This window comes from Podarcis cretensis (genome assembly GCF_951804945.1).
Source record: "Podarcis cretensis genome assembly, chromosome: 11".
NCBI lineage: Eukaryota > Metazoa > Chordata > Lepidosauria > Squamata > Lacertidae > Podarcis > Podarcis cretensis.
In genome coordinates, this window is record NC_137180.1 from 65,528,248 (window position 1) to 65,554,903 (window position 26,656).

Sequence of the window (26,656 nt, forward strand, 5' to 3'; positions counted from 1 at the left end):
ATGACCGGCAGAATCCGAGACCTGGGAGAAGAGAAGGTTGAAGAAGATTGGAAGAAATTTAAGATTTACTTTTAAAAGCATTGTAATTTGGTTGAATGTTAAGATGGAGGCTAGATCATAAATAATTGACCACCACTAAATTAGATGCAATTAGGATGATAAGTGAGATTGAGGGAAAACCATAAACCTTTGGGAGAACTATTAGATTATATTCTAAATGAATGGGACATAAGAATGTAAACAAGATGATAAATTGCGGGCAAGAATTGACAAAGATGCAAGTGGGAGCGGAAGACGTGAGGGAGTCCAAAGAAGTTATGATATATGTTACATTGTTTATTATATTTGCATTTATGTTTAAAAATCTTAATAAAAATTGATTTAAAAAAATAAATAAACAGGAAGTCTGCCTTCCGCTTTTTGTAAATAGATTGAAGCAAAGATCGTACAAGCTAAATAGCCTGGAAAATTGATTTTAGGATTGAAATTTCCTGCACCCATAACTATCAAAACCCTCTTGACAGCAGGAGAAAAGGGGGGGGGGACTTTGACTGCCTAATCCTGCAGAGTGAGAGCAAAGGAATATAAGTTTCCATCGTCCCAAACCTGGGGACGGGAGGTCAGGACAGAATTTTTTGGAGATGCCCATCAATTGAAAACGGAACACTTTTGACAAATAGAAATAAAAGAGAAACAAATTAACTTCAATGCTGCTCTCTGCTTTTTGTATTGTAAGGAAACAAAGTATTTGAAAATCGAAAGTAAATTTCCTTTCGTTGGATACATTTTAAAGATGGACGTTAAATAGAAACTCTGTCCCCTAGAGGGAGGTTGCCAGTTTGTTTTGCTGCAGTTCACAGTGAGACATAACAGCTGTGAAAATCAGCGTGGGACCAGATACTTGACCTTGAACAGAAATGAGCAGGGAGGAAGTTTCACCCTCTGCCCTTGGCAAAGTAAATGCTATGCTGCAGCAGTTGCACGAGAAAATGAACTTGATGAATGGAAAGTTGGATCTTATGACTGCTGTAGCTAGCAAATATGAACTGACAGGAAACGAAGACAAAGAAATTTCACAACAACTAACTCAGGAATTTGACTCAATAAAGCAAGTCCAAGGGCAGATGAAGATGGGAGAGGCTGTGATTGCACCTCAAAAGATACAAAGGGAAAGATCCAAAGTCCTGCATGACCAAAAGCCGCAACATTGGAAGATCGAATTTGGAGTGTGTCTGGAAGTGCCTGGAGTCAAGGAAGCTCTTAGCTCTGGTGGGACTGTGAAACAAGTTGACAGTTACTTTTGGAATAGAATCATAGAATCATAGAGTTGGAAGAGACCACAAGGGCCATCGAGTCCAACCCCCTGCCAAGCAGGAAACACCATCAGAGCACTCCTGACATATGGTTGTCAAGCCTCTGCTTAAAGACTTCCAAAGAAGGAGACTCCACCACACTCCTTGGCAGCAAATTCCACTGTCAAACAGCTCTTACTGTCAGGAAGTTCTTCCTAATGTTTAGGTGGAATCTTTTTTCTTGTAGTTTGGAACCATTGCTCCGTGTCCGCTTCTCTGGAGCAGCAGAAAACAACCTTTCTCCCTCCTCTATGTGACATCCTTTTATATATTTGAACATGGCTATCATATCACCCCTTAACCTCCTCTTCTCCAGGCTAAACATGCCCAGCTCCCTTAGCCGTTCCTCATAAGGCATCGTTTCCAGGCCTTTGACCATTTTGGTTGCCCTCCTCTGGACACGTTCCAGTTTGTCAGTGTCCTTCTTGAACTGTGGTGCCCAGAACTGGACACAGTACTCCAGGTGAGCTCTGACCAGAGCAGAATACAGTGGCACTATTACTTCCCTTGATCTAGATGCAATACTCCTATTGATGCAGCCCAGAATTGCATTGGCTTTTTTAGCTGCCGCGTCACACTGTTGGCTCATGTCAAGTTTGTGGTCAACCAAGACTCCTAGATCCTTTTCACATGTACTGCTCTCAAGCCAGGTGTCACCCATCTTGTATTTGTGCCTCTCATTTTTTTTGCCCAAGTGCAATACTTTACATTTCTCCCTATTAAAATTCATCTTGTTTGTTTTGGCCCAGTTCTCTAATCTGTCAAGGTCGTTTTGAAGTGTGATCCTGTCCTCTGGGGTGTTAGCCACCCCTCCCAGTTTGGTGTCATCTGCAAATTTGATCAGGATGCCCTTGAGTCCATCATCCAAGTCGTTGATAAAGATGTTGAATAAGACCGGGCCCAAGACAGAACCCTGTGGCACCCCACTAGTCACTCTTCTCCAGGATGAAGAGCAACCATTGATGAGCACCCTTTGGGTTCGGTCAGTCAGCCAATTACAAATCCACTGAGTGGTAGCATAGTCAAGACCGCATTTTACCAGCTTCTTTACAAGAATATCATGGGGCACCTTGTCAAATGCCTTGCTGAAATCAAGGTAGGCTACATCCACTGCGTTCCCTTCATCTACCAGGCTTGTAATTCTGTCAAAAAACGAGATCAGGTTAGTCTGACACGACTTATTTATCAGAAATCCATGCTGACTATTGGTGATCACAGTATTCCTTTCTAGGTGCTCACAAACTGTTTGCTTAATGATCTGCTCCAGAATCTTGCCTGGTATTGATGTCAGACTGACTGGGCGGTAATTATTTGGGTCCTCTCTTTTCCCCTTTTACCTTTTGGATTACAAAACTAACATAGGGGAATAACCTGATGAAAGAAAATGGAGATTATTACGGCATGGAGTTCCCCGGAGACCCACTCCCCAAGGAGAAAGGGAAGAAACTACGAAAGAATTCAACAAGGGACAAGGAGGTGTGTAACCACAAACAAGAACAAGAAAACCTGCAGAGGGGGCATAGAAGAGACCTGAGAGCCTCGGACATTAGACCACCAGATTGATGGACATGATGTAATGGGTAGAAAGGACTGACATAACCCGAAACCAGGAAGAAGGGACGTTGGATCAAATTAGAAGAGAACTTCTTTTTACATATCTTTTTATTTTTGTAATTAGTGTAATACTAATGAAATATCAGAATGTGCTGGGAAGGAATTAATTGGCTTTAGTAGAAAGGTTTCAGGAGTTAAATATAAATATGGTTTAAATTTTGAAATTCTATGGTTTTGAAGGTAAGATAAGGTTAATGAAATTAATGCTAAATAGAGACAGATTGTTAAGATAAATATTTAAATAAAAATTGAGAAGTATGGGAAGAATTTGCTGAAATAATGAATAAATTAGAATACAAAAAGGGAGGTGTGAGGAGGTCCAAGAAACAAGTTAATGAGAGGATGTAATTTGAATTTGTATTTTTTTTTTCTGTTATGTACTTTTTTGGTTTTTATATCTTTTTATTTTTTATTTTTTGTATTTTTGAAAATCTGAATAATAAATAAAAGAGGATTAGACAAAAAAATAAATAGAAAGGGCAGGGAGAAGCCAGGTGGAGGGAGGGAAGAGGTGCCGCTGCAGTTTGTGTGAGGGAAGGGGGGAATGGAATGGCGCAGGAAAAAAATGGTGCAGCCCGAATGAACAGAATCCCTAAGCAAATCCACGGACAGTCTGTGGGCCGGATCCCGAAGGCAGTTGGGCCTGATCCAGCCCACCACCCTTAGTTTGCCAACCCCTGCCCTGGATCATCTTGGTTGCCCTCCTCTGCACACCTCCCAGCTTGTCAATCTCCTTCTTAAATTGTGGTGCCCAGAACTGGACACTGGGCTCCAGGTGGGGACTGACCAAGGCAGAAGAGAGTGGGACTATGGCTTCCCTTGATCTGGACATGAGACTTCTGTGGACAGGCTGGACAAGGAGGGTGTGGCAGAGCAATGGTGTTTTTCAACTGAAGTAAGAATCCCTGGGAATGTGGAGCATCTATCTGGAGCTGATTTTAACCAGAACAGGAGAACCAGCTCCTTTTAAAGCAGGGTGTGTGGCTGGAGAAGGTTTTTTGGAGCCCCTGATCTAACAATGAAAAGTCCCTAGTTTCCTCTAGTCATTGTGGTGTGTTTATGGCATTTGCCTGGCTCCGAAGGACAGTTGCTCTCCAGGGTACTTTAGAAGGCACTTGGGCAAAGGTCTGCCCAGAACCATCTCAGGTGCCCGCAGTCATGAGAGGCACTCCCCTTCTCACCAGGCAGGTCCTTGCCCAGATGCGCCCAGAAGCCTCTCTCTCTGCACTGGCCCTGACTTGCTCTGCTCCACAGTCAGGGCTGCCAGGCTTCTATTTGCCTTGAGGCAGCACAAATTTCATAGCATCCATTAGGATTATTGTTATTAGCCCTGAGTAGGGAAGAATCGAAGGCTGACGAAGGCTAATTAATTGGTGGGGGGGGTGATGGATGATGGATCAAGGAGCTGGCAGTCGGATGGGCCGGTTGAACGGCTGTTGATTTATTGGACGCATCACGTTGGGTTCACATGTCTGGTCTGCAGCATTTATCTAAGGGGCTGTGCTTCCTGCTCAGAGACCAGGAAGATTGAGGAGAACCTCACAGTCCTTGCAAGGTCACCATCAGAGGAGAAGGCCAAGGGCTGCACAGGGGAAATGAAGGCTCAGGAGAAGACCGACAGGCAATATTATAGATACTTTCAAATATCTGAAGGGATGACACATGGAAGATTTATTTATTTACTTACTTATTTATTGGATTTATGTACAGCCCTAGACTCGGAGGTCTCAGACTGGTTCACAGAAAAGACCACAATATATAAAATCAAAATAAGAACAATAACACCCCCCAAAAAAGAGTCACATTTTAAAAGGTCATAGGATGTCACTCAGGTCAACCAAAGGCCTGGTTAAAAAGGAGCATTTTTGCCTGGCGCCTAAAGGTGTACAATGAAGACGCCAGTCAAACTTCCCTAGGGAGAGCATTTCACAGATGGGGAGCCACTGCAGAGAAGGCCCCGTTCTCGTGTTACCACCCTCTGGACTTCTCGAGGAGGAGGCACACGATGATTTCAGGGTCTGAGTAGGTTCATATGGAAAGAGGCAGTCCTTGAGGTATTGCAGTCCTGAGCCATTTAAGGCTTTATAGGTCAAAACAGGCACTTTGAATTGGGCCCGGAAACTTATTGGTAGCCAGTACAGTAAGATGCAGCAAACATAAGAAAACAAGAGCCCTGCTGGAACAGGTTAATGGGCCACTAATGGTGTAGTGGTTAAGAGCGGTAGACTCGTAATCTGGTGAACCGTTTTCGCATCTCCGCTCCTCCACATGCAGCTGCTGGGTGACCTTGGGCCAGTCACACTTCTCTGAAGTTTCTCAGCCCCACTCACCTCACAGAGTGTTTGTTGTGGGGGAGGAAGGGAAAGGAGAATGTTAGCCGCTTTGAGACTCCTTAAAGGTAAAGGTAAAGGGATCCCTGACCATTAGGTCCAGTCGTGACCAACTCTGGGGTTGCAGCGCTCATCTCGCTTTACTGGCTGAGGGAGCCGGCGTACAGCTTCTGGGTCATGTGGCCAGCATGACTAGGCCGCTTCTGGTGAACCAGAGCAGTGCACGGAAACACCGTTTACCTTCCCGCCGGAGCGGTACCTATTTATCTACTTGCACTTTGACGTGCTTTCGAACTGCTAGGTTGGCAGGAGCAGGGACTGAGCAATGGGAGCTCACCCCATCGTGGGGATTCGAACCACCAACCTTCTGATGAGCAAGTCCTAGGCTCTGTGGTTTAACCCACAGCGTCACCCGCACATCCCTACTTGAGACTCCTTAGGGTAGTGATAAAGCGGGATATCAAATCCAAACTCTTCTTCTTTTTCACAGTGGCTGACCAGAGTGGGAACCCCATAAGCAGGATTCAAGCACGAGAGACCTCTCCGCTCTTGGAATTCCCCACAACTGGGATTCAGAAGCATTGCTGTGGAAGCAGAGTGTAGCCATTGTGGTTAGTAGACATCAGGAGTCCTTTCCTCCATGAATCCCATGAATCCTGTTTTAGAGCCATCCAGGTTTGTGGCCATGACTGCCTCCTGTGGGATTAGACAAACCCCAAAAGGATTTGATGAATTCACGGAAGAGTGGGCTATCAGAGGCAACTGGTCACAATGGCAGTGCTCTGCCCTTCACTGTCAACGACACCAATGCTTTTGGACCCCAGCTGCTGGAAACCACAAGGGGGGAGGGCAGGGCTATTGCGCTCAATCCTACTTGTGGGTTTCCCTCAACATCTGCTTAGCCAATCTGACAACAGGATCCTGCACTAGTTGGGCCATTGGCTTGATCCAGCAGGCTCTTCTTCGTAGCATCATAGAATTGTAGAGTTGGAAGGGACCCTTGTGGGAATGTTCTGGGGTGCAGGAGAGGATATATTGTGAGATTATATCCTAATACAACTTGTGCTAACAAGTTCCCAAAATATCAGCAGAGTTTATGACATTCCCCTTTTAGGTTCACAACGGTAACGTGTGCACAGGTTCGCTAGAACCTCTATAATAATTACTCTGGTAATTTCCCCTTTGTTCCCTCTTAAAATACAAGACACGACACAGTCTTTATAAAAGTATAAAAGAGTTTACTCACGTTCTGTATCACAATATGATCCCAGAAGGCAGACAGGCTTAAAAAGGTAACATACATTTAGAATTTATCTTATAGGAAGATAGTCCTTTCCTCCTATCTTGGCTGAGAGCCAAGAGGGCATCCTTAACACATGTTGCTCCTTCGAAAGATAAAGATGAGAGAGAGGCAAGAGAGCAAGAGAGAGATGGCTGGTCTGCCCTGTGCTTTTATCTTTACCTGCACAGGTGAGGCCACACCCACCTCTGGTCACATGCGGAGGAAGTCTGTCCCAAGAAGTTTACCTGCTTGCTGGACAGACATCCCTCCCCATGTTCTAACATGTACACTCTAGGAATGTTGTCATTGACTGCTCCTGTGTTTTACATCCCACAACCCTGAGGGTTAGCTGAGTCCAGAAGTCAGCAAGGTTTACCCTGCCTGGACCGGTTCACTCCAGCAGAGATCCTTCCATGGGATGGATCATGCGAGCATGTGAGCGTGTGCGCCCGCATTTTCCGGAGTCGGAGTCTGTGCAGACGTGATTTCCGGCATCTGCATCTGCGCAGATGTGATTTCCAGTGTCTGCTTCAGCGTAGATGTGATTTCTGGCATCTGTGTCTGTGCAGACACAATTTCCGGCACCACAAAAGCGAGCCGGCAGCTCGGTTCAGAGGCGGTTTGGGGGCTGGTTAAATGACCTCCATGGGCTGCTTTTGACCCATGGGCCTTAGGTTGCTGACCCCTGTCTTAGTCCAAGCCCGCAATGCAAGAATCTCAGCTAAAGCATCCATGACAGATGGCCATTTCACCTCAGCTTAAAAACCTGCAATGAAAGAGAGTCCACAGCTTCCTGAGAGAGGTCTTGCTGTCAGAAAGTTTTCCCTAATGTTGAGCCAGAATCTCCTGTCTTGTCACTTGAAGCCATTGGTTTGAGTCCTATGCTCCTGAGCAGCAGAAAACAAGATTGCTCCATCTTCCATGTGACAGCCCTTTTGATATTTGAAGATGGCCATCATATCTCATGTCAGTCCCCTCTTATCCAGGCTAAACATATCATTCAGGCCTGGAGCAGACAGTGCAGGGTTGCAGAAACAAGCTCACACAATTCCCTGTTGCATGCACCAAAATCTGAAGCTCAGAGCGGAGCTTCTTCCCCTCGCCCGATGTGAATCAGGGGGCATTCCAAAATGGTTATAGGACTGCCTTGCCTTACCTGGTGCCCATCCAGAGGGCACCAGGTGGGGCAAGGAAAAGACTCAATGGTGCCCACAAATAAAGGCAGCTCACAGTGCATTAAAAGTCACGAGGGCACCCCGGAAACAATAGTACTAATAAAAGCTTGGAAGGCAATTAGATGCTAAAATGCCATATTTAACTGCTCAACAGCTCTCTAAACAATTTGCCTATTGTGTTTTTTAAAAAATTGCTTGCTTTCTAAAAACAACAGCAGCAGCAACCCCACAGAGCTGTTCCGGGCTGAGTTCAGGAGAAAATGCCATATGACGGGGGTCTGTAGGAATTAGGGACCACTACAATTACAATTAGGGACACGGGTGGCGCTGTGGGTTAAACCACGGAGCCTAGGGCTTGCTGATCAGAAGGTCGCGGTTCGAATCCCCGTGACGGGGTGAGCTCCCGTTGCTCGGTCCCTGCTCCTGCCAACCTACCAGTTCAGAAGCAAGTAGATAAAAAGGTACCAATCTGGCGGGAAGGTAAACAGCATTTCCGTGTGCTGCTCTGGTTTGCCAGAAGCATCTTAGTCATGTTGGCCACATGACCTGGAAGCTGTACACCGGCTCCCTCGGCCAATAAGGCGAGATGAGCGCCTCAACCCCAGAGTCATCCGCGACTGGGCCTAATGGTCAGGGGTCCCTTTACCTTTACCTATGCTTATTAGGGGGAGGGGGCACATCCCCTAAGCCAGACAAGTCCAAGGCATGTGGGGACCATATCAATTAACAGCAGCCACTTGAAGTGTAGCAAAGAAATGGTTCTCTCAGGGGCTGCCAACGTGGGGCCCCCCCAGAGGCTGCTAACCGACAGAAACCCATCATCTCTGAGCACAGGCCATGCTGTCTGGGGTGGGTGGAAACTGCAGCCCAATGACATCTAAAGGGCACCGCATGGGCTCCTGCGATTTTGGCCTGTATTCAAAGCTATATTCATAACACATTTTGCTAGCAAGAGGGGGGGGGAGGGCACGCGCTTCCCTTTGCATAACACCGGGCACAGCTCTCCACAATATGTTAAGCGGGAGGGAAGCTCTGCGATGGATCTCTCCGGCTCAGCAGTGTCATTGTCTGTATATCAGCAGCTATCACCTCCTCCCTCAGACAAACAGACCGCGCATACAATGCAATTCCTAGGAGCAACAACAGCGGCAGAAGGCTGCCTCTCCGGCCCCCTGGAGAGAGCAAGAAAGATTCAGCGGCGCCCCCGGGGGATCATGCAAGCACCCCCGGTGCGCGTCTGCCACGTCCCACTCCAGCCGGCAGCCACGGGTTGCTCTCTGTGCCAAGGCTTGCATTAACACGCTCGGGTGCTCCGGACAGGGGTGACCCCATTTATCTCCGTAGACCTTCCCACCTCCAGTGAAGATGGGAACATTAATGATATTCATTGCTGGGAGTTCATTTCCATTCCTTCCGCCGGAGAGGCAAAGCTGGAACGTGTCATTACAGAGCGCATGCAACATTTACAAGCAGGACCATAGACCGCTCCATCCTGGGCACGGGGAGGGGATCATGTGGAAAGGATGAAATGCACAGTCTCTCTCTCTCTCTCTCTCTCTCTCACACACACACACACACACACACGCCTGGCACCAGCAGCAACAAGCCAAGGCTGGGGGTGTTTTGTAAGAGCAAGAAAAGCTGGGACTGGGCACAGAATTCAGCATCTGAAGTTCAATTCTATTTAAAAGGGGGGAAGGCTAAGTTTCTAGTCCTTATGGTGGTGGGGATATTCTTGAAAGGGTGTGGGTAATACACGGTAAATCTATATCTATATCCATATCCATATCTATATATCTCTTTATATCTATATCTAGCTATCTAGCTATATACAGTGGTACCTCTGGTTGCGAATGGGATCCATTCTGGAGGGCTGTTCACAACATGAAAAGAGCGCAACCTGAAGTGCCGTATCTGCACAAGTGCGCGGCGCAATTTGGTGCTTGTCCACGTGCATGAGCGGCGAAACCTGGAAGTAACCCTTTCTGGTACTTCCGGGTCGCCACGGGACGTAACCTGAAAGAATGTACAGTGGTACCTCGGGTTAAGAACTTAATTCATTCCAGAGGTCCGTTCTTAACCTGAAGTACCACTTTAGCTAATGGGGCCTCCCGCTGCTGCCGCGCCACCGGAGCACGATTTCTGTTCTCATCCTGAAGCAAAGTTCTTAACCCGAGGTACTATTTCTGGGTTAGGGGAGACTGTAACCTGAAGCGTCTGTAACCCGAGGTACCACTGTAACATGAAGCAAATGTAACATGAGGTATGACTGTATATATATCTCAAAGCTAGCACTCAGAGGAATTTTCAGGGGTCAGCAGACAGACCCCCAATGTATTCCACGAAGCAGGGGAAATCATACAAAATGAAAAAAGGTACCTGTGATTATGTGTAATTTGCACAATACCTACAGTTGGCATAATTCAGCTTGCAGTAACCATGGTGTGCGGTTTATTCTTCAGGGGTAAGGAAAGATGTCTTCAGTGCAGAGGTACCCCAATAATACCATGGCAAATGCCTCTCCTAGAAGCTGCTCTCCCCACATATTTCTCAGCTGGGAAAATATTGCATCAAAGAGCCACAAAACATCCAAGGGAGATGAGATTCTCTGTTTCCCATTTGCTCTGCTTATCTATTTCATTCCTGAAAAGCTCTTACAGTTTGGGAATATTTTTCCTGATGTCGTAGAAATGTCCCTTCTGTGTAATATGAACCCTCTGCCATTTCTTTCCCTATTGCAGCAGGGGCCAGGGCAAACGCTTCTTGGGAGGGAAGGGAAACTTCAGAGCAAGCACTCCGATGGATCAGGCTGCCAAAGAAGAGATATGTGTCCCTGCCCGACTTTCCCAGAGGTAACCATCATCTTGTGGGCTTTGCCCCCACGATCAAGCAAGTGTAATAATAATAATATGTTATTTGTACCCTGCCCTCCCCGACCAGGACCAGGCTCAGGGCGACTAACATCAAAGTTGTTGTTGTTTAGTCGTTTAGTCGTGTCCGCCTCTTTGTGACCCCCTGGACCAGAGCACGCCAGGCCCTCCTGTCTTCCACTGCCTCCCACAGTTTGGTCAAACTCATGCTGGTAGCTTTGAGAACACTGTCCCACCATCTCGTCCTCTGTCTTCCCCTTCTCCTTGTGCCCTCCATCTTTCCCAACATCAGGGTCTTTTCCAGGGAGTCTTCTCTTCTCAAGAGGTGGCCAAAGTCTTGGAGCCTCAGCTTCACGATCTGTCCTTCCAGTGAGCACTCAGGGCTGATTTCCTTCAGAATGGAGAGGTTGGATCTTCTTGCAGTCCATGGGACTCTCAAGAGTCTCCTCCAGCACCAGAATTCTAACATTGAAGTATGATACATTAAAAGCATAAATCAAACAATTGATTAAAATACATCTTAAAATCAACAGAAACAACTCCTAGCAATGCTTGATTTATAAGCTAGAACACAACTACTTTATAATATAATCATGGGACATTCAGCGAGTATAAAACAATCCAGCTACCTAAGAATATAATTATAAATGAACCTTAAGTATGTACACAAACTCAATGAGAGGTGTGAAGTGTAGAAGGGGAGAGGTGCCGGCCGCATAGTGGCAAAGCACCCAGGTCCCCCTAACTGGGATTTCCATTTCAAAGGTGAGGCTCGCAACAAAATGTAGCAGCACTGTGCACTCCTGCGGTTCCAACCATCCAGACGGGACCCCTTCTTCCAGGATACTCCATTCCATTACTCTTTCCACCACTGCCGGGCATTCCATAATAAATATGGCATGCTCAGTCTTCATTGGGCTGGGGGGGTTGTGGGGGGGTGGGGGGTCCCTCTCAGTGGAGATTTTCCGCAATGAAGACTCTTCTGTTCTTCTGCAAAATCTGGGTTTCCATCGAGCGCTCTGACTCTTCTTTCTTGTGCATGGATTGGAACACCTGAATCAGCAAAGAGCATCCGCAGGATCAGGCCAGTGGCCCGCCTAGTCCAGCATCCTGTTCTCACAGTGGCCAACTGGATGCGCAGATGGGAAACTAGCAAGCAGAGCAACCAAGCACCAGAGCAACTCTCCCCTCTTTTGGTTTCCAGAAACTGATATTCAGGAGTATCGCTGGAGGCAAAGCATAGTCGTCCTGGCTAGTAGCCCATCAATAACCCCTTCTCCTCCATAAATTTGTCTGATTCTCCTTTCAAGCCATCTGGGTTAGTGGTCATCCCTGTCTCCTGTGGGAGGGAGTCCCAGGGTATAAATATACACTATGCGAAGAAGCACCATCTTTTTTAAAAAATATATAATTTTATTAAAGATTTCTTAATTTACAAAAATGCATGTGTTGTCCCTTTTTTCATGTGTTGTCCCAGAAGGCAGACTTAGCTTAGAAAAGTAACATACACCTGGAAACTATCTCATAAGGAGACAGTCCCTTTGTCCTCTCTTGGCTGGAGCCAAGAGAGCATCTTTGGCTAAGCAGATGTTGCTTCTTTGACGCTGTAGTCAAAAGGGGGAGAGATGGCTGCCCTGCCCTGTGCTTTTGTCGTTACTTGCACAGGTGAGGCCATGCCCACCTCTAGTCACATGCAGAGGAAGTCTGTCCCAGCCCAAAAGGAAACAGGAAGTTGACCTGCTGGCTGGACAAACATTCCTCCCCATGTGTAAACATGCTCACTCTAGGAATGTTGTACTTGACTGCTCTTGTGTTTCTCGTCCCACAGACATTCGTATTGTGTACAATGTTAGGTTAGGAAGAAAAGGGGGGAAAGAGGAGGAGAGGGGAATGGTGAGTGGGGTGGGCTTGGGTGGCAATGCTTCAATTCTTCTCCTTAGTGTATGTGTGGGGTTTTGTGTCAACGTCACTTTTGTGGGTTCTCTTGACTATTCTTTTGTTGTATTCCTTTGCTGGTGCCATCTTGACTGCATCGGGGGCCACATTTGGAGCAAAGGACCATTTTGCTATTAGCATATAGGAGAGGGGACAGGCCTTGGAAATGCTTTGGTCCAAGACCCTGGAGAGCAGCTGCCAGCCAGAGTTGGTAGTAATGTGCTAGGAAAAGCCAACGGTCTGTCTCAGCATAGATTGCTCATGGGGACCAAGGAATTCAGGCTCCATCTCCCTACCTGGCCCATTCCACCCACCCTGCTTGTTGTCCCTGGGCCAGATGTCCCAGCCAGCCCTGTCCATCCCATCCTCGGGCCTTTGATCATCTTTATCACTCTCCCCTGACTCCTGTCCAGCTGGCGCCAACCTCCTTCCTAAGTGCTCGCAGCGTGATTGAAGGGAGGGATTTCTGCATCTCCAGCCAGTTGGCTCTCTCTGGAGTAGCTGTGCAGCCGGACACCAGGAAGCTTGTGGCTTTGATGCATTAGGAGCACTTGCAAAAAAACAGCCCCGTCTTGCCACAAATTGATGCTTCTCTTCCTCGCCACCCACTGCCTGCAGGCGTTTCCATGGCACTGGGTGCCCGGGAAGAAGCAAGAGGCTTTGGCAGGCTGAAGCTCTTAGGGTGGGAGAATCACAGAATCTTAGAGATGGTAGAGACCCCCGAGGGTCATCTAGTCCCACCCCCACCCCCGAAAAGTAGGAATAGGAGCAAAAGAATCCCTAACAGAAGACCATCCAACCTCTGCTTATAAACCTCCCATGAAGTCCACCACCTTCAGAGGGAGTCCACTCCACCGCCAAAGAACTCTTGCTAATGTTTAGTTGGAATCTCCTTTGTTGTCATTTGAAACCATTGGTTCAGATCCTCCCCTCTGGAGAAGCAAAACAAACTTGCTCCATCTTCCATGTGGAAGCTCTTCCATCTTCATTTATTTGAAGATGGCCACCATCTTCTCTTCTGCATGGTGCTGGGACCCACAGTATCTCCAGGGCCATTTCTCTTCCCAAAGACAGGTTCTTCCAGACCCAAATCTATCCTAACAGCCACCCACCCAGCCCTCTTCTTATTTGGGGTGCCTCCAAAAGGATGAGATCCCACCATGTGTCCCCACCACCACCAGAGCTGCCCCAGCTCAGCAAGGGACCAGGCAGCATGGCTAAACTATGGAACTCCCTCCCACAGGAGTTTCAGTAGAAGAATTGAACCATTGCCACCCGACCCCACTCCACTCACAATTCCCCTCTCCTCCTCTTTCCCCCCTTTTCTTCCTAACCTAACACTGTATACAACACTTGTTCTTGTTCTTGTTGTTTAGTCGTTTAGTCGTGTCCGACTCTTCGTGACCCCCTGGACCAGAGCATGCCAGGCACTTCTGTCTTCCACTGCCTCCCACAGTTTGGTCAAACTCATGCTGGGAGCTTCGAGAACACTGTCCCACCATCTTGCCCTCTGTCGTCCCCTTCTCCTTGTGCCCTCCATCTTTCCCAACATCAGGGTCTTCTCCAGGGAGTCTTCTCTTCTCATGAGGTGGCCAAAGTCTTGGAGCCTCAGCTTCACGATCTGTCCTTCCAGTGAGCACTCAGGGCTGATTTCCTCCAGAATGGAGAGGTTTGATCTTCTTGCAGTCCATGGGACTCTCAAGAGTCTCCTCCAGCACCAGAATTCAAAAGTATCCATTCTTCAACACTAGACTGCTTTAAAAGAGGATTAGACAGATTCATGGAGGAGACAGCTGTCAACGGCTACTGCCCCCCCCCAAAAAAATGCAGAGTTCTCTTTCTTTAAGGAAGGGGTTGTAACACTGCAGGTATGATTCCTCTCCCTAGGTGATTTTGGGTGGAAGTCTTTGAAAAGACTGTAACAGTCATACCGTAGAAAAAAAATCCTAGGTTGCTAAGTTTGTATTTTGAATGGCGGGTTGGTTGCCCCCCAAGTGTGCCTGGAATGTTCTATCTGCAGTAAGAGTGCAAATCCTGAGTCAAGTCTGTGAGTCTGATGAAATTACAATGTAAGATAGAGCGGTCCACTTTTCCACTTCTAGTGAAACCTGAAGGAGGATCTGTCCATGGTGCTAGCAGGAAAGGAAAGGCCTGTGTAGTTTGCCGCCCTTTCAGACTCGCCTGGAACACCTCCAGATTCATGCATGGGATGTACATGAATCCTCAAATTCATTAGTCAGTTTCTCTATGAAACGGGCAAGTTGACCAGCTTCCCACTGAATTTCCAGTGACCAAATATCAAAATTGCACACACGCTGTTTCTTATTGCAAAGTTGGCCTACTATACACTATTGTTAAATAACAACGGAATGTTTGTATCATGCTTTAGGGCATTCAAAGTGCTGCACATTCATTATCCAGTTGCAAGTCATACAAGCAGCTGGTATTGTTATCCCCCATTTTGCAGAAGAAAAGACTGAGGCTGAGAGAATGGCTTGTCTATGGCCACCAATTCAGTGATGGACCAGTGGTAGCTTCCTGACCCCCAGTTCCAGCCTCTCTGCCACTATCGGCTGCAAGAGCTATTGCAATTTTCTATATATTTTGTAAGCAGAGAGAGGGCTTGTGGTTGCATACTGTACATTTCCAACGGAAGATTTTGTCTGGCGACTGAATGCATTTGTGCATTTGGGGAGAAAGGTGTGCTTCCTGTACACTTGCCCCTGCTTGTTATAATCCATGTCTCTTGTGACAAAAGAATTCAGAACACCCTGTGGTTCAAACTGCAGCCCCCACTCCCAAAACAGCCCCACCATTCTCCACCCTGTCAGTGGCTTCTTAGCATTCTGCAGCTTCCATTTCTTGGCTGACCAAAAGTGAGGCCTGATTGCAGATTCTTGGGCCCTGCTGAGCCAGCAAGCTCCAAAGCTAATTCTACATTCATTAGGCACAGTCTGCTGGTAGGAAGCTTTTTCGCCAGATAAAGATTTCAGAGGATCACACTGGCAGGGAGAAGGGGCAGGAGGGGGGGCCTCAGCTCACAGACAGGACTGCGGGCTATGAAAACCTTCTGTGCCGACAGTCACTTCAAAGCCTCTGGTACAGGTGGAGGAATGGCTGTTTGCAAAGAAAGGGATAGCAGGCAGGGGAGAGAGACCTTACTCTAAGCAGGCATGATGCAGCAGTGAACACTTCCCAACAGTGGCACAGACGCTTCCCTCGTTGCCAGCCTCGCCACCAGAGGATCGGCTGTTTACCTGACTTTGAACATCAAAGGTTCGGCAGAGTTATGGGGGGAAGTGTGCAGGAAACAAGGAACGGTTCGAAGGCCCCAAAGGAACAGATTGTCTGGGGCACAACCTTGAGCAGAATCTTGTCCATACACTGGAAAATATCACAGAGGGATACATGGAAATAAGGGAAGTAAAAATTAAAAATCACCCTGCGTCGAAGGGCTTGCAAAAGGAAAGCTAAAGGATGCACTTAACCCTGGCTTGCAAGTTACCAACTGGCGTAGCCCACTCTGCAGGAGCCTGGAGGTCCATTTCTGTCACCAGACAGCCACAGTTCCCTGCAGCTCACCTCCCTTGTTAAAGCCAAGATTTTGAGGGTGGGGGGGCACCCTGTTGTTGTTGTTGTTGTTGTTGTTGTTGTTGTTGTAAATTCAACTTATACACTGCCCTATACCCAGAGGTCTCAGGGCTGTTCACAACAAGACCACAGCATATAAAATCAAACCAAAAGCAGTAAGTCAATAATCTCTCCCCCCCACACACACACACAATATGGCATTCCATAGATTAGGAGCAACTGCAGAGAAGGCCCCGCTCTTGTTTTGCAGCCCTCTGGACCTCTCGAGGAGGAGGCACACGAAGGAGGGCCTCAGAAGATGATCTCAGGGTCCGGGAAGGTTCATATGGAAAGAGGCAGTCCTTGAGGTATTGCAGTCCTGAGCCATTTAAGGCTTTATAGGTCAAAACCAGCACTTTGACTTGGGCCCGGAAAAGATACACACACACACATAGGATACATTCAAATGTGCTTTCTTCTTCGGGCTGAGAATAAGTTCAGGGACAACACCTTGTCTCAAACGGTCAAGCTGCATTTTATTAAAATTCAAAGCAGCAAGGAACACAGCGAGCCCCCAGTGCCCCTCAAGCTGTTGGCACAGACATTTTCTTGTAAACAAACAGGCAACGGATCTCGCGCGTGCCAGTCACCTGCAGCCAAAGGCCAGCTGGTTCTGCAATTCCTAAAGATAGGTTGGTCTTGCTTTGCAGGGCAGGAGGCTGCCATTGGCGCTCAGTCTCTGTTTTCCTTAAGAAATGTTTGACCCTTGCTTTCAATGCAAAGGGTCCTCAGGGCAGCTGGCAGCAGATTCAATGAAGACGGTAAGGATCCTTCTTTTAAAAAACAACAGAAAGAAAGCAGGAGAGCAAATATGCCAGTTTGAAATAATAAAACACATTAATGACCCTTGCAAGTTTGGATGAAGAGGAAAGCCTTTCGCTCTCTCTCCTCATCAGGCGGAGCACAGAGAAGGGCCTCTGAGGATGAATCTGTTGTGGGCATTTCAGGTGCCACCCAGACCCCTTTCTTGTTGTTAAGTCATTTAGTCATGTCCAACTCTTCGTGACCCCATGGACCAGAGCATGCCAGGCACTCCTGTCTTCCACACCCAGATCCCTTAGGGTTTTGTAAGTCAAGACGAGCTCCCTGCCTTGGGTCCAGAAACAAACCAGAAACCAGTAAAAGGTTGTGTTTTTTAAATAGCATCATAGATGAGATAAATTTATTGTCATTGTCCGTATATACACAGTATACACAACAACGAAAATCAAACACCCAAGACCGGATTCACATACACATTTGCACGTATCTCCAACACTCTCATCCTATTCAGACATAATCTATTAAAACATACATAATCCAGAATATAACACAACCTATTAGAAGCATAGCATAACCTAAAACCTATCTCATTCCTTACTACTCACTGCTTGCTATTTCTTACAACTGGCCATGAGATCATTGTTTAGTGCAATCAGAGCTCTTGGATAGAAACTATTCAGGAGGCGTGTGGTTCGTGTTTTCATTGTCCTATATCTTCTGCCCGAAGGCAACAGTTCAAAGAGGTTGTGAGCAGGATGGGTGGGATCTCTCAGGATATTGTGTGACTTCTTCAAGCTGCGAGACGTGAAGATCTCATCCAGGGTTGGTAGTTGGAGCCCAATAACATTCTGGGCAATTTTAATTATTCTCTGTAAGGCTTTTTTATCCATTCCAGAGCTGCTCCCATACCACGATAATATACTATAGGTTAAGACACTCTCAATGGTACTATGATAATAGGACAGAAGTAGGTGCTGGGATAGATTCAATCCTCTGAGCATTCTCAGGAAATACAACCTCCCCTGCACCTTCCTCACAACCATATTAATATTTGCAGTCCATGAGAGGTCCTCAGAGATGTAAGTGCCCAGGTATTTAAAACTACCAACCCTCTCCACCTCCTCGCCATTTATGTGCAATGGTAAAAATACACTTTTCTTTCGCCTAAAATCAATTATGAGTTCTTTGGTTTTTTTGGTGTTAAGCATAAGATTATTTTCTTTACACCATTGAATTAACCCCTGTACTTCTTTCCTATAAGCAGCCTCATCATTCTCACTAATGAGCCCCACCACTGTTGTATCATCCGCAAATTTGATGATTGTGTTGGACTTATACAGTGGGGTGCAGTCAAATGTGTACAGGGAATAGAGGAAGGGGCTTAACACACACCCCTGAGGGGCTCCTGTGCTTAATACTAGAGTAGAAGAGTGGTAAGGTCCCATTCTCACTGTCTGCGGCCTATCATAAAGTTAGGAGGGAACTCAGGGGACATCTAGCTCAACCCCCTGCAATCACAACTAGAGGATCCCCAACAGAGGACTGTCCAACCTCTGTCTGAAAACCTCCAGCAAAGAATAGTCTGCCCCCTTCCAGGGGAGTCCATTCCACTGTTGAACTGCTCTTACCACCAGAAAAAAGATTCCTAATGTCTATTTTTTTGTAATTTGAATCCATTGGTCCTCCCTTCTGGAACAGCAGAAAACAAAGCTTGCTCCATCTTCCAGTTGACATCCCTTCAGGTGCTTGAAGATGATGAACAAGTCACCTCGAAGCCTCCTCTTGTCCAGGCTAAACATGCCCTACCTGGAGATGATGCTGGGCAATGGTCTGGGAACCTTCTGCATGCCAGACAGGTGTCCTGCCACTGAGCTGCTGTGACCCATTCCAAAAAGGGCAGTATAACTTTGTCTCTCCCACACACACACACACACCTGCTCCCTGCCCATCACCTGAGCATTCAGCCTGGAGAGAAAGAGGCGCAGCCCAGATGGGCTGGCGATGTGTTTTGCAGTTCCTCACATGACCAGTTTGAGTTGGGCTCTGAGGTCCCCTTTGGCCAACCAGCAAAGGATCCTGTCGTCGGCAAGAGAGCGAGAGTCACAGCAAGCAGGAACATGGTGAGGAAGCGAGATAAAGTAAACTAATTTTCATTCCCTGTTTCATTCACAGCCGGAATGAGTGCGGGGGGGGGGGGGGCAGATTTTACATCAGTGAGGCTGATCTTTGCCCACAGCTTGCCTTCATCTGTAGCTGCCTGTCTGCCTGTCTGCTGTGATGATGGGCAGCAGCAAGAAGCTGGAGCAGAGATTCTGCAAACCAGATGAGAGTTGCCCGGCTGAACCAAAAGGGGACTGCTGCCTCCCTCAACATAATCTTAATTAAATGGCAAAAAAGGCAGGAGATGTCATGGGATATTTTAGCTGGGGAGGGAGGGGATAAAACAAGCAAAGCTGTGGCAAGAGAGATATTGCTAATAAGGGCCTACAGAGAACTGCCAGCAGAGGAAACAGCTGCCTCATGCGGTTACGAACAGAGGGCTGAAAGAAATTATTAAAACTTCACTGTGTTGCACAGAGATACTTTGCTGGAGTCTTCATTTGCCCATTTATAGGCATCATGCATGCCTTTGGTAAGGGACTATCTCATTCTCCACTGGGACTGGGAGCTTCAGACTGGAAGGTGTGCAGAGGAGGGCAACCAAGATGACCAAGGGTCTGGAAACCAAGCTGTATGAGGAATGGTTGAGGCAGTTGGGTACATTTCGCCTTGAGAAGAGAAGGCTGATAGATAATATAAGAGTCATGGGGCTGTCATGGGGAAGATGGAGTAAGCTTGTTTCCAACTGCTCTGGAGAATAGGATGAATTCAAACCAAGGGATTCAAGTTCCAAGAAAGGAGATTGCAACTAAACCATGAAATAGATTCCCTTTGAAGTGGATGGACTCCCCTTCATTGGAGGGCATAAAAATACCTGAAAAGTTGGGTGTCCATCTGTCGGGGTTCTTTCAACGTGGGCGGGGTCAGTTTCAGTGCCGCTCTCACACTCTGGGCTTCCCAAAGGGTGGTCTGGTTGGCCACTGTGGGAACAGGATCCTGGCCTAGATGGGCCACTGTCCTAATCCAGCAGGTCTCTTATTCTAGCATACAAAACACATGACAATATTTATATACACATCCATTGTTGAACCATTGTCTTCTAGAACAAATCCTGCTGCATATCGATTTCGTTCTTTGTAAGTGACTAATATTATAATTACCCGTGCTACAGATCACTCATATTCTTTCAACATCTGCTACATCTCCTCTCAGCTGCAGCAAAGCATTAGATCGTTGTAATTCTGCTACATATATGTGGCATTAAAGGAACCTCTAAGCTTTCAAACTCCAGCCCCACCTCATCATCTAGCCAAAAGCGAAGCTGCCATGCACCTTGTCCAGAATTAGGGACAGAAACATTTTCATTCTGAGCTCAAAGAGGACAGGATCACACCCCAGAATGGAAGTGGAGGGTGATGTCAGCCCAGGGCTGCAGGGATCTGAGTCCATGTTCTCTCTCCATTATGAAGCACACGAGGGGACCTTGAGCCAGGCACTCCCTCTCGCCTCAGCCTACCTCGCAGGGCTGCTGTGAGGGGAGGTGGAATCATTAGACCCCTGGAGAAAGGCTGGGTTATTAAAAATGGAATCTGAACAAGGTCAGAGGCGAGCCAGAAGGAAGGGGCTTGATCTTAGCCAGGTTTTGGTCCCAGAATATTTTATGGGAATATTTTGATTACTGTAACCCAGAAACTCCAGCGGGTGCAGAATGCTGCAGGAAGGTTCCTTACGGGGTCCTTGCCATGGGATCACATTCATCCAGTGCTTTACCAACTGCACTGGCTCCCAGTGGAGTACAGAGTCAGGTTTAATGTGCTGGTTTTGACCTTTAAAGCCCCATGCGGCCTAGGACCCACGTACCTATCCTGGTATGCCCCGCGGAGGACCTTAAGGTCCACAAATAGCAACACTTTGGAGGTCCCGAGTCTCAAGGAGGTTAGATTGGTTTCAAATAGGGTCAGGGCCTTTTCAGCACTGGCCCCAACTTGGTGGAATGCTCTTTCCCAAGAGACCAGACCCTGCAGGACTTGACATCTTTCCGCAGGGCCTGCAAGACAGAGCTGTTCCGCCTGGCCGCTGGTTTGGACTCAGTCTGACCCTTATGATTCCCTCCCCTTATGGTCTTGATCTATGGACTACTTTTAAAATGAGGCTGCATTTTAAATTGCATTTTAACCTGTATTTTAAATTGGTTTTTTCCTCCCCTCTCTTTTTCTCCTATTATGTTTTTACTGTGATTTTATTGGTGTTAGCCGCCCTGAGTCTGGCTCTGGCCAGTGAGGGCAGGGTATAAATAAAAATTATTATTATTATTATTATTATTATTATTATTATGGATGCCAGAGCTAGCTATTAAAATACCACACAGCTGACCATGTGCATCGTGTGAGTCCCTCACCACCAAATGCACACACAACTAGAATTGGCAAGCTGCAGAGACTGACTTAAGCCCTAGTCCCTGGGGTGGGGGATCTACAGGGGCTCTCCAGGTGTTGCTGAACTACAACACCCATCGTCCCCTGACCATACTGGCTGCTGGGGGAGAGTGGAAGCTGGAGTCCAACCACATCATCCAACCTTCTGCAAATCAAAAGCTGTGTGCAAAGTAGCCCGGAGAGACTTCCTCGGGGCTGGTTGCATGGGCTTTGAGTGTCCCTTTCCGAAATCGCAGGGACGCCTCCCTCTCCCAAGGCCAGGGCTGCAGATATGGTCCAGTCAGGCACACAGGAGGATGGAGCTGTGCCTTCCACGGAGGGGAGGGTGGGCTCCTCTTGCCACATGGCGCCGCGCGCTGCAGTCTGCCGCCCCCCTCCCGCCCCCCAGGCCACAGTTCTGCCAGAGCCTGACTGTCAACACGCGCGTGGCAGTTAGGATGTAGCTCCATCCCCTCCCCTCCCCAGCCCCCTCCAGACTGGGGCAACAGCCTAGACAGATCTGGGGCTGGAGGAGGAGGAGGGGGCGTGGGGCGTGGTGGGGCGGAGTGGGGCGGGGGGGTGTTTGTCCTGCGGGAAGCGGAGCCCGCCCGAAGCTGCCTTTCCCTCTCCTGCGGCGGGCAGGGAACTGGCGCAGAATCCGCAGTTCTCAGCGAATGAGGGAGCTCAGGGAGGGGCTGGGTTGAGACTGGGAGGGGGGGCGGGTGTCATTAGTGCTTCCCAGCAAAAGCAGCTTCCTTTCCAGGCGGGGAGGAGAGAGAGGCAGGCTGGGGACTGACTGGTGCAGGGAGCCCGGAGCAGGCGGAGTTGGTGGTCTGGCTCCCTTCCCTTCCTTGCGCATCCCTCTCGCTCGCCCGCTGCTGCATCCCTCCTGCATCCCTGGAGAGAGAGCGGTCCTTGGGTACCAGCGTCCTCGGAGCCTGCCCGCCGCGGCTCCTTTCCTGGGCTGTCCTCTCCTGCTGCTGCTCCCATCCTCCGGGCTCTTCCTCCGGGGTACCGCCCTGCCCTCTCTCTCTCCGCCCTGCATCTCCTGGAGAGAGCGCGCAGCATCCCTTCTCTTGGGCACCAGCCTCGGCATCCCAGCCCGCATCTCCGAGGAGTGCAGCGGCGGCGCCTCTCTCGATGCAAGGGCGACCACGGTGATGGGCTTGGAGTGGGCAGCTTGTTAGGTGTGGAACCGAGGCAGACTACCTCAGGTGAGCGGATCGCAACAGGGCAGGCGGGGAGGGTAGTTTTGCGGAGCCCTGCCCTCTGCAGACAGGGTGGGAAAGCGCTGTTCCAGGGGGTCTCTGGAAGGCAGGTGGGACCCAGTGCCCAAGGGAAAGTGAGGGGGCAGGGCTATCTAAGGAGATTTTTGGTCCAGAGAGGACCCCCAGGATTAAGGAGGCTTCGGCTGAGGTGGGAGGTGCAATGAATGCTGTCCTGGCTCCAGGGACTGACCTGGATTGAGACCTTTAAAAAAACTGCATTTGTCCATCATCATGCCCCCGGCTGACACTTCCAAAGTAATAAATCGTAACTGGAAAGCGGGTTCTTTTGCATGCTGGGTGTCGCACAGACGGCATAAGCAGAGAACCGTCCTAGTAAGGGGCAGTGCAGGCTGGGTGGGTGGCAGAGAGACGTGGCTGAGTTTTGGGTGGGCTGCATCATTGAGATGCATCTCTGGCCTGAGGCTGGCATCGTGCTGTGAGAGGGAAGTGGCACGAACATGCCCCCTGCAATGTGTCGTGCGAAAGGGGTGGAGGATCCCTTCTTGTGACGCAAGAGCGGCTGGTCAAGGTGAGCGAGGGGCCGGCTGCCGGTTTCACAAGCAGGCTCTGTTGGTCGGGCAGGCACTGCAGCGCTCCTGGCCATGGACAGAATTGAGAAGCTGGGGTTGCCTGCCTTTTGCCATCAGGAATGAAGCCCTTCTCAAAGCCCTCCCTGCAAGGCATGGTCCCTCGCCTAGAAAAGACCCAAATCCACTTTCCACTGCCGCTAACCACTACTCCCCACCCCCTCAAAGCCTCCCAGGTCATAGGGCTGCTTGGTTTGAAAGAAAAGAGGGCACCAGAGTGGTGCCCGTGTGGGCAACCTTCCATGCCAGGTGGCTTTGGGCATCCTGGGCAGGTGCAAGAGGTTTATAGGAAGCTGCCTTACACTGAGTCAGATCATTCATCTATCTAGCTCATTTTGCCTGCACTGGCTGGCAGCACCTCTCCATGGTTTCAGACAAGGAGTATCCCCCCCCCCCAATACCTAGAGACACTATTGGGGATTGATCCTGGGCCCTTCTGCATGCAAGGCAGGTGCTCTAACCACTGGGCTATGGCCCTTCCCCAAAGGCAAGTGCCCACACAGGAGAGGACACCGAGCAGAGCAAAAGCTTCAGCCTGCGTTGGTGCCTGCCTCTCTCTCACTACCCGTTGCATCTGGTCCACAGGAAAGACATCAAAAGAAAACAAATTCTGGGTGTAAAAGCTACACAGACAGGGAACGTGAAGTTCAGGGGGTGGAGGTAGGAGTGGGCGCAACACCTTAATTCTGTGTGAATGGGTGCAGTGCCTTAACTCTGCTCCTTGACATCCAGAAGACACAGAGCCCCATCTGTGGGCAGCATCCCAGCCAAGCAGCCTTCTGACCTGAGTCTGCAGCACTTCAGATTTATCTTTTCCTTCCCAGACTTCACGTTGGTGGCCAAAAAAAATCAATGAAAACCCCATCATTCTATTCTGAAGGGGCAGTTGCTTGTTTTGAGAACAGGAGCACAGAATACCACACCACCCACCCCACACAACACACACACACACACACATACACACTTCTGCAGCGATCTCTCTGAACTGCAGACTCACCAAAAGGCATGTCTCTCATTGTCTGGTGAATGAAGAATTCAGGGAGATGGAAATAATTTATAATAGGTACAGGGGATCCAAAGATATTTGTGCCTGAAGAAAAGCCCCCAAGGAATTAATGCTGTGTTGGTGGCCGGGCAGAGCGGGGACCAGTAGAGGAGCCAAGGCAGGGTCCTGGTTACCAGTGAGGGTATCAATGTCACCAGGAGGTCAGGGAAAGATAACTGGGTGCCACACACATTTGGGTAAAGAGGATACAAGGAGCTTAGCCAGATGGAGCAAACCAGGCCTGTGGTTCATTGGCATCCTATGTCCTTTTAGAATGTGTTGGGGGGGTTATTGGGTTGTTTTTGTTCTGTATTTTATCCCGTGAACTGCCCTGAGACCTGCGAGAGGTATATACATTTAATAAAGAATAATAATTATAATAAACCAAAGAGTGGTGACAGAAGCAGAATGTTGGAGGAAAAGGCACCATATTGGTCCATTGACGGTTTGTGTGGGATTCCTTTGTGAGAATAGATGATATCACCCAACAGGACAGCTGTGCAGACAGCAGAACGTGACGTGCACCAGAGACACTTATGAAGTGTGTTGTGCTACAGAGGAGAGCCAGGTGCCCAAGGATAACGTGAGAGATTGCTGTCTGTGCAGCAGCACTTGCAAGGAAAGTGGGAAGGGGCTGGTGCAGAACAAACGGAACAGGAGCCAGCAATGTGATCCTGTGGCTCAAAAGGCCAAGGGTTTTTAAGTTGCAGCCTCAGAAATAGATGCTCCCAAGGTACAGGATGTAACCACCTTGCTCTCTCCAGCACAGGTAAAATCCCATTTGGAAAACTGTGTTCCGTTCTAGGCAGCCAGCCAGAGAAAACAGACAGGGCTTCCTATTTTTAAAAAGAAGTGTTTAAAAGAGCTAACAGTTTTCCATCGATCCCAAAGTTTATTCATCTCAGGACATTTGCTGCACTAAAGAACACTGGCTCCAGAGGGATTTTTCTTGGCTTGACTGGAGAGCTAAACCTCAGGTAAACCTTAGCAGAGCTAGGCCAGTTTGGGGCATCAGGACTCTCATCAGGCTTGGGGTGGGTAAAAGAAAAACAGAGAAGAAAGAATAGAGAAGAGGAGTGGTCTTAAGAGAGAGCACCAGAGCATGTGTAGAGCACCTATTGCTTCCCAAATCTCAGGATATGGCTCCTAGGTGACAGGACTGAGGCACTTCAGTCAATCTCATTTGCAGCCATCAATTTTGTTATCTTCCAGAGAAGCTTGCTATCAATTTCAAGACAAAATAAAAAAATTCCTTCCAGTAGCACCTTAAAGACCAACTAAGTTAGTTCTTGGTATGAGCTGTCGTGTGCATGCACACTTCTTCAGATACACTACTGGAAGGAATTTTTTTATTTTGTTTTGACTATGGCAGACCAACACGGCTACCTATCTGTAACTGAATCAATTTCAAGGGGAGGTTTGAAATGTGATCAGATTCTGCTGCGAGGTCAGGTAAAAGGAAACTCTTCTTCCTGCAAGACGTAGTTAGACTATGGAACTCTCTCACACAGGAGGTGGCAAGACGCACCATCTTAATATCTGATGCCGTGGTTTCTCAGCTGAGAGAGGAAAGGACTCTGCTCATGCTCAGAGGCCCCTTCTGCTTAACCCTTGATAACAAACTCGTTGGCGTATGGTGTGTGCAGCTCCCCAAGTGTGTAGGTTTGTGGCAGTGCAGTTTTGTGCTGGAAGAAATTCAGTCAGACTCCAACTCTTCAGACCTTTACTGGCAGGTCCAAATCATTAAGGCAGTTTCACTATATACAGGATTCCCCATGATGCGTAGTGGAAGCTTCAGGCTACAAATGCAAAGCAAGCACAACTCAAAGCATACATACAGCACAGAGCTCAGCATCAACCTGGCAGAGCTTTCTCTCAGTGAAGCAAAGAGGCAGCGTTGAACCCCTCTTAATAGACCCAAGAATGACCACACCCTTGGCCGGTGGCCAGATCACAGTTACCTACTTGGCTGGTGGCCAAGTCAGTGACCTTCAGACCCTAATTACAAGACCTGTAGGTGCAAAATAAGGGAAGCCCATTCACCAGATTTTCTTTAACAGCAATTAAAGGAACCTCAACAAAACAAATTTCACATCTTCTCGGGTTCAAGCCAAATCAAGATGTTGAGAGTCAAATCAAGATGTTGGGTGACGGGGGGGGGGGGGCAGACAGGGTGTCCTAAACCACCTCTCATTCCTGAACTAGATGTGAGTTTTTGTTTTTTGCCTCTTTGGGTTGGCCATAGAATCACGGAACGGTACAGTTGGAAGGGACCCCAGTGTCATAGATGTC

The 26,656-nt window shown here is 48.3% G+C and overlaps 1 protein-coding gene across 1 annotated transcript in view; it reads left to right on the forward strand.

Moving 5' to 3' along the window:
- Window positions 1-21,896: 21,896 nt before the first annotated feature.
- PHF24 (PHD finger protein 24) overlaps window positions 21,897-26,656 on the forward strand; it is a 42,001-nt gene continuing 37,241 nt past the window's right edge. Inside the window, exon 1 of the mRNA XM_079995028.1 lies at window positions 21,897-22,678. The gene's annotated coding sequence lies outside the window, so the exon portion shown is untranslated. The remainder of the gene's footprint in view (window positions 22,679-26,656) is intronic.